Consider the following 8,179-nt stretch of genomic DNA (forward strand, 5'->3'; position numbering starts at 1 on the left):
ATCATAATGTTTGGACCCACGGCCCGGCACAGCTTAGATTACGTGGAAGAACGGAAATTATTAACAGTTTGAAAAAAATATATATTAATATTAACAATTTCATTGTATTACTATACTATAAATACATTTATTTTATTCTATGATAATTTATCAAATGATAGAATATATTATAATTTTTCAAAAATAGTCCTTTAGTTTGCACGCCCCTAAATTTTTATAAATTTGTCCTATCTAGAAATCGAATAGTATAGAATTAGATGACAATATGAATATTTTGCTATTGTACTATAGTCTCGAAATCTTATTTTTTCTGAATATATCTTGGGTAGTTAGTATTGGTTGATTGTAATTAAGTTTTTATCCAAAAAAAAAAAAAAAATTTAACCATCCTAAAAACCTTAAATTTGTAATAAATATAGTGACACACTTTTATTTTTATTTGTTAATCTAAATATCTAGATTTTCAAATTAATTAATATTGGAGATGATCGATTAAAATTTTTAAATTTTTTTCGATCAACAGAAATAAATTAGAAAGTACTTATAAAAACTTATTCAAATGATTTACGTATTTAAAATGTCATTTAAAAAAATTTGTTTGATGCGTCGCAACTAAGAAATGGTTTCATATTTAGAGTTTAAAATATTGATTTACTCCATTAAATCAAACTGAAGATCATGAGTCGGACCGTGAAGAAATGGTATCATTTAAAAAATTTTGCTTGGATTGATGATTTCGGACCGTGATGATTCTTTTATTGATGCATTCGACTCTCTATCATCGATAAATATTTATTATTTCAGTGTTTGACCGAATCAATTTGATTTTTATCTATTCATTTGTTCTATTTTTATATAAAAATTCCATCCGATTAATTTTTTTTAAAACAAATTCAACTTATTCAATTTTAATTTAATTAGTTTGACCGGTCTGATTATTAATCAAGTGTTCATTCTATTCATATTTTCTTAAATTTGTTCGTATTTAATATAAAATTGTTAAATATTGTTAGTTAAAAAATATAAGATGACTCTATTTTATAACAAATGATCCTGTTCGAAAATTAATCACAGGCGATGAATATTATTAATGATCCTGTCCAAAAATTGAATCGATAAATATTAGGGATGTAGTGTTTTTGTTGATCGTACGAAGACTTCGAGCAAAGCGGACCTATAACCATAATCACGTCAGTGTCGAGCAAGGGAAGAGTTCCCAGCGTTAACCCTCTGACACTTAAGTCAATCACATGTGATGTGGGAGCAGTAGAACGAAGAGTCTGTGTGGCGCCTTTTACGCCTTAGCAACGACTTGCTAGAAGAATCCGAACTCTCTAAGCGGGTGATGGCCATTTTCTCGGATGGTGGCTTCGCGCCGCCAACAACCTCGGCACTGAGGGCTTGACACGCTGCCTCCCCCCCCCCCCCCCCCTCACCAGGGCGGGAGTCGCAGCGCTCTCATCTTGAGAGTCGACCGGTTGTAGGCCGCAGTTCATCAATTCCTCCACAACAATCGCCTTGATCTCGTCGTTCTGAAGCTTCGCAAGGTCGGACATCATAGCACGCAACATAACTTCGGCTATAAAAGAAGTAGAAAAATCAGTTATAATCAAAAGAAAAATATGCAAGGAACCTCTTACCTAAGTTGGTCGATAGCCCGGTGTGGATCGGACTCACGCTAAAAATGTATAGCACGCCCTCAAGCAGTAGCTTGTGGATGTCATACTTCTGGCCGGCCACCATGGAGGCGGCATGAAGGCAGTCCGAGTGACTCTTGTACTTCTTCAAATCGGGTTGAGGTGGTAAGCCGACCTGCCAGCGAGTCCGGAAGTTAGGTCGTTCGGAAAGACGCATAAAGAAGAAATATTTCTTCCAATGTTTATTGGAAGTTGCCATTTTGTCAAAGAAGACTAGCCTGACCCGAGACTGAAAAAGAAAGGTTCCTAGTTCGGACTGCTTGGGATAGTAAAAGTAATAGAAAATGTGAGGGGTCAGAGGAATGTCATGCAGCCGAAACAACACAATGACGCCGCACATAAGGCAAAATGAGTTCGACACGAGTTATGGAAGGGGAAAGTGAAAATAATTACAAACTTCGATGATGAAGGGATGGATAGGGAATCGGAAACTGGCCACAAATTGATCCCTGAACAAACAGATTGTGTCGGTCAGCGGATCGTTCAGCCGATCGGACGAGGAAGGTAGAATGATCTCGTGATAGGGGGAATCTCAAAAACATTTTTGAGACTCTCGGCGTTGCCCGCATCAAACTTGGTCTCAATGGTAGTATACCAAAAGACCAGGAGAGTGGTCTGACGGTTGCGAGGATCTTGCCATCGCTGAAATACAAGAAAACGAGGGGGGGTCGAAGGGAAGAAATGCGAGCGAGAAACACAGAAAGCGCTGGAACAAAAATGCAAAGATTGAAGGTAAGCAAGGTTTAGGAGGAGAGCTTACAGGAGAAGAAAAGGTGGCCGTAAAAAAGGTGCAAAAGATCGTCGGAGCACCGATCGCACAGGGAAACCCGCCGTCAAACTATCGCAGAAGACGCAAAGTGGGGAGAAGAAGCCAGCGTTGTGGATTTATAAACTCCGGGCTCGACCGACCGGAATCGTCCGATCTAGGTCACGGAAACTGAAGCACAGATCCCGTTATTGAATTCAAACCGTCAAACATCACATCAGCACCTGTCGCTTCGGACGTGCGGCAACAGTGCGTGCGACATGTGGCGCACTCCCATGGGTCGGTATTTAATGGGCGCCATTAACCGGCGTGGGTGCATGCTTGGTCTTAATGGGGGTGATTTGCACGATTTCCAAGAGATCCGGGTGACGTCATCATAGACCGCACTCGCCCAAAGACACCAAAAGAAAAATTCTCAAGGGCGATTACTCATAGCGCTGAGCGGCTCCATTGATCGGCCTCATGGCCGATCGACATCCTTCAGCAGTCCGACTAGAGCCCAATAAGTGTCACGGTTGATCAAGCGATCTATCTCCAGAGACAATTTTTGTCCAGTCAGTCGGACCTGCAGTCTCCTTCAACTAGACTTGAGGGGGAGGCATGTGATGCGATGATAAGGAAGGGTCCACTCCGCGGAGGGTCAACGCCACGGTGGGGGACAAAGTCAAGGTCTACTCCCCTATATCACCGACCGGTCGGGCAACCCACTTGCCCGACCGTGATAAAGAATGTCCGGTCCGATATCATCACAGCTCGGCCCTGCGCCGAGCTTCTGACGCTCATAAGAGCCTAGAATCGGCGAGGCACATGCCGAACGGCCAGCCTACTCGGACTTGCATCAAACTAGGAACCGGTGAAGCAAAGTCGCGATCGAGTAGATCATACTCAAACCAGGCTTCCCGCTCAGCATGGCAGCGAAGCTCGGACAATGGAAGGTTGGCTGAGCGGCTCTCCCGCTCGGCTCAGTAACATACAAAAGGAGGATCCGGCGATATCCTTTTGGGGACCAAAGTTACCGACAAACGGCATGGTTGGCGGCATAATCAGGCAGAGGATCGTACGACGAAAGCTTCCACTGTCACGTCAAAGATGTGCTCAACTCGTTAAGGTATTGTGTCAGAGACACTTCACTGATAGGTCTTTTCATGCGAAGCTGTGAGAAGCGTGTACGTCTTGGGAAGCGTGTACACGCGTTGGGGGAACCCTATATAAAGAGGTCCAAGCTTCGTCGGAGGTACGCGCACATTACTATTGCTATTGTTCTTCTACTTCTTCGCTCTATTGCTTCCACATCGACGGTGGCTGACTTGAGCGTCAAAGGGCCAACGTTGGGGAACCCTTCCCTGGCTCGGCACTGATGTGGTTGTGGTTACAGGTCCGCTTTGCTCGGGGTCTTTGCACAGTCAATAAGAGCGCCATATCCCTAATATCCGTCGACTCGACTTTCGAACAGGATCAATTAACCTCTTTTTTTTTTAAATTTCTTACTGATTGACTTTATTTTATGATAAATGAGCATCATTAAATATTCGGGCCTACGTGAGAATTGTTCATTATGAAACTCCCATTTTGGTATTTTTAGGGGGTGCTTGGTTGGATGGAATGAGAGTAAGGAATGGTAAAGGGATTGAAAGTGGGTGTTTGGTTTGGGGAATAAGTGGTGGATCCCATGGATTCATTACCCTAAACATGGGAATGAGTCATTCCCTAGTAAAAGGAGGGGAATAGAAAAACTCCCATTTTCATTCCCTATTTCTATCAATCTCATTCTTATTCTCATTCTTTTCAATGAACCAAACACCCCCTTACTAAAATTTGCTGTTTATGGACCAACATGATTTTTTAAGTGAATTGAACCAATAGGATAAAAGGAAGGGGGGGGAGAGAGAAAATAAAGCACCGTATTTGATTAATTAAACGATAAATTTGGCTGGTCTGAATTTATCTAGTTAAAAAATTAATTAAACTAGCTAAACAATTTACTTAAGTATTATTAAAAAAAATTAATAATGTATTATTTTTAAAATTAAATAAAAAATAAATAAAAAAGAATATAATTGATTTATAAAATATGATATTATTTGAACACTTTTAATAATCACATTAAATTTTTTTTTAAAAAAATCATTCTAACTAATTTAATTCTAAGTATTGTCCTTAATTAAAATACCCTTTACTTTATCCATCCTCATAATGTTTTCCTTTTGCTTTACCCATCCACACGTAGTGGGTGAAGTGTTATTATCGTCGTTTTGTCTTACTTGTTTGTTTGTTTGTCTCAATTATTATTGGTTTCCCGTCTTTCACACTAATAATGAGTACAGATTTTGGATGCACAATACTTCTCCTAGCAAATCATTCACTATGCCATCTAAATTATCAACATCAAACTTTATTAAATTAATTAATACAACTTTAGGTTAATCAAAACGCCCTTTTAGGTTATCAAATCACTTTAGGTCACTCCCTTCGCAGGCCTCAAATCAATGATTGACGTCTCAACAACTGCCACAGAGCAACACCGAGGCACAGTCGCCTCGCGGAACTCCACGCCGCGCATTAATTAACATCAGCACCACGTACGAGCCACCGACACTCCGTGGCCTGGGTGCCGATTCGGATGGAATCCAACTAGAATATTATAAAAAAACGACTTTTTACTTAATCAGATATATTTTTAAAATTTTTAAAAAATTATCAAAACCACACATCTGCAATCAAATAAATTTTTTTCTATGCCAAAACATCTAAACTATAAACAAATGGATGAATTGATTTTTAAAATGACTGATTTTTTTTTCAAAATTAATTTTAGGTAAAATTATGTCCTTAAACGTCAATTTAATATTTGATATATTAACTAATTTTACCTAAAATCAGATGATAGACCAAATGACCTCAAATTGATATGAAACTAATTCGTATGTATTTATCTATCTCTCCTAATTATATACATACCTATAAATGTCAATTTGACTCAATATGTTGAGAATAATAATTTTTTAAATATAATTATATTTGAAAATTTTAATTCATATTAAAAAATCAAACTAATGGACCAAGCGACCTCGAATTGATATGAAAATAGATTTTATGTGTTCGGCTAGTTTTCCTAATTATATTTATGCCCTTAAACATCAATTTGACTTAATATATTGAGAGCAATAATTTTTTAAACATGAATTAAAATTTTCAAATATTTTTATATTTAAAAATTATTAATCTCAATATATTGAGTGACATTAAGTGCATGGATATAATCAAAAGAAGTAGTCGAACACATAGAAACTGGTTTCATATTAATCCAAGGTCAAAATCGACTGATTAACTAAATGACCACAGATTGATATAAAACTAGTTCCTATGTGTTCATTTACCTCTCCTGGTGGCAAAAGGAGACTACGCTCGCCCCTAGTGCCCCTGCCAACTCATCTTAAGGCTAACATGAAGGAGGTAAATTACGGGTGACTACTAGCCTTTGGAATAGTGCTAATGCATGAGGGAGACATTTAGCTCAGCTATGCCGAGATTCGAACCATATTCATATTCAAAAAATCTTTGCTTTCATATATTGAGTCAAATTAACATTTAAGGATACGGATATAATCAATAGAGCTAGATGAACACATAGGAACTAATTTATCTCAATCCGAGATCGTTTGAATCATCAGTCAGATTTTTTGAGCACGAATTAAAATTTTTAAACATTTTTGTATTTAAAAATTATTGTTATCAATATATTGAGTCAAATTAATATTGAGGGCATGGATAAAATTAAGAGAAATAGATGAACACATATACTCTAGTTTCATGTCAATCCGAAGTCGTTTGGTCCATCAGCTCGATATTTTAAATATTAATTAAAATTTTCAAATATTTTCGTATTCAAAAAAATTATTTCTTTTAATATATTGAGTCAAATTGGCATTTGAGGACATGGATATAATTAGGAGAGGTAAACAAACATATAGGAATTAGTTTTATATCAATTAAGGTCATTTGGTCTATCAGTCAATTTTGGACAAAACTGGCTCATGGATCAAACAACTTTAAATTGACATGAAATTAGCTCTTATATGTTCATCTACCTCTCCTAATTATATCCATGTTCTCAAACGTCTATTTGACTCAATATATTAAGAGTGGTGATTTTTTGAATACGAATATATTTAAAAAATTAAATTCATGTTTAAAAAATTATTGCTCTCAATATATTAGGTAAAATTAATATTTGAAGGTATGGATATAATCAGGAGAACTTGTCAAATACATAGGATCTAGTTTCATGTCAATCCGAGGTCGTTTGGTCCATCAGCCAGATTTTTCAAACACGAATTAAAATTTTCAAATATTTTCGTGTTTACAAAATTATTGCTCTTAATATATTGAGTTAAATTGACATTTGAGAGCATGAATATAATCAGGAGAGGTAAATGTGTTGGTGCAATATCCCTTGGATCATGTTGACCAGGTTGACTAAGCTTGAGTTAGCTCAAGTTTGAGTCTTGATGTTTGAGTTTCAATGTTTGACAATACATGGAGATTGCAGATGCAATCATCCGATTAGGGAGATTGTTGATACAATTCCCCTTTGGTCAAGGACTGGCCAGTTTGATGTGAAGAAGAGTCAAGTAGGTCAAGGTTGACCGGATACTTGATTGAGAAAGTCCTAACTGGATGTTAGGAAAGGGAAAATCCTAATGAATGAAGTCAAGTGAAAGACCTAGTGAGTGAAGCTAGGAAGTTGGAAAATCCTGGTGAGTAAAGTCAGGTGAAAGGCCTAGTGAGTGAAACTAAGTAATTGAAAAATCCTGGTGAGTGAAGTCGGACAGTGATGAAAATCCTAGTGAGTGAAGCTAGGTGAAAGTCCCGGTGAGTGAAGCCGGGTAGTGGGAAAATCCTGGTGAGTGAAGCCAGGTGAAAGATCTAGTGAGTGAAGCTAGGCAGTTGGGAAATCCTGATGAATGAAGTCAGATGGAAAACCAAGTGAGTGAAGCTAGGCAAGTGAAAGTCCAAGTGAGTGAAGCCAGGTAGTGGGAAAATCCTGGTGAGTGAAGCTAGATGAAAACCCTAGTGAGTGAAGCTAGGTGAAAACCCTAGTGAGTGAAACTAGGTGAAAGTCCTGGTGAGTGAAGCCTGAAGGCGTTAGAATTCCATTCTGTTGCAATTTCCCTGTACAAAAAAAATTGTACAAGAACAAAACTTTTCCTAGCAACTCGCATGTTTGATCAAACATGTGTTTGATCAATCGAGCAAGTTCTTGAATGATCAAAGCACACCTTGATCGAAGTACAAGATCGCTGGCCTCTTGTGTTGGTATTCAAAATTGATACAAAGAAAACTTAAACTAATTACGCAGCGGAATTAAAGAACTAGTTGTACCTTTACCTTTGTAGCTAAAGACCTCTTGATCTTCTGCCGTATTCCTCTCCTCTTCTTGGACGTCGTGTGAGCGACGATCTACCAAGACAAAACCATCCTTCTTCTCTTCTCTTTCAAACCGTCGGCCACCAAGGGGAGATGCTCTAGGATGGGGCGCCTTCTCTTCTTCTTCCTCCTCTTCTTCAAGCTGCCGCCCACAAGGAGGAGGAGGGGGGTGCCGACCCTAAGCAAGGAGGAGGAAGGGGGCGCTGACCACAAAGAAGGAGGAGGAGGGGGGCGCCGACCATAAGGAAGGAGGAGGAAAGGGGGCACCAACCACAAGGAGGAGAGGAAG

The sequence above is a fragment of the Zingiber officinale genome, chromosome 10A (genome assembly GCF_018446385.1).
Source record: "Zingiber officinale cultivar Zhangliang chromosome 10A, Zo_v1.1, whole genome shotgun sequence".
NCBI lineage: Eukaryota > Viridiplantae > Streptophyta > Magnoliopsida > Zingiberales > Zingiberaceae > Zingiber > Zingiber officinale.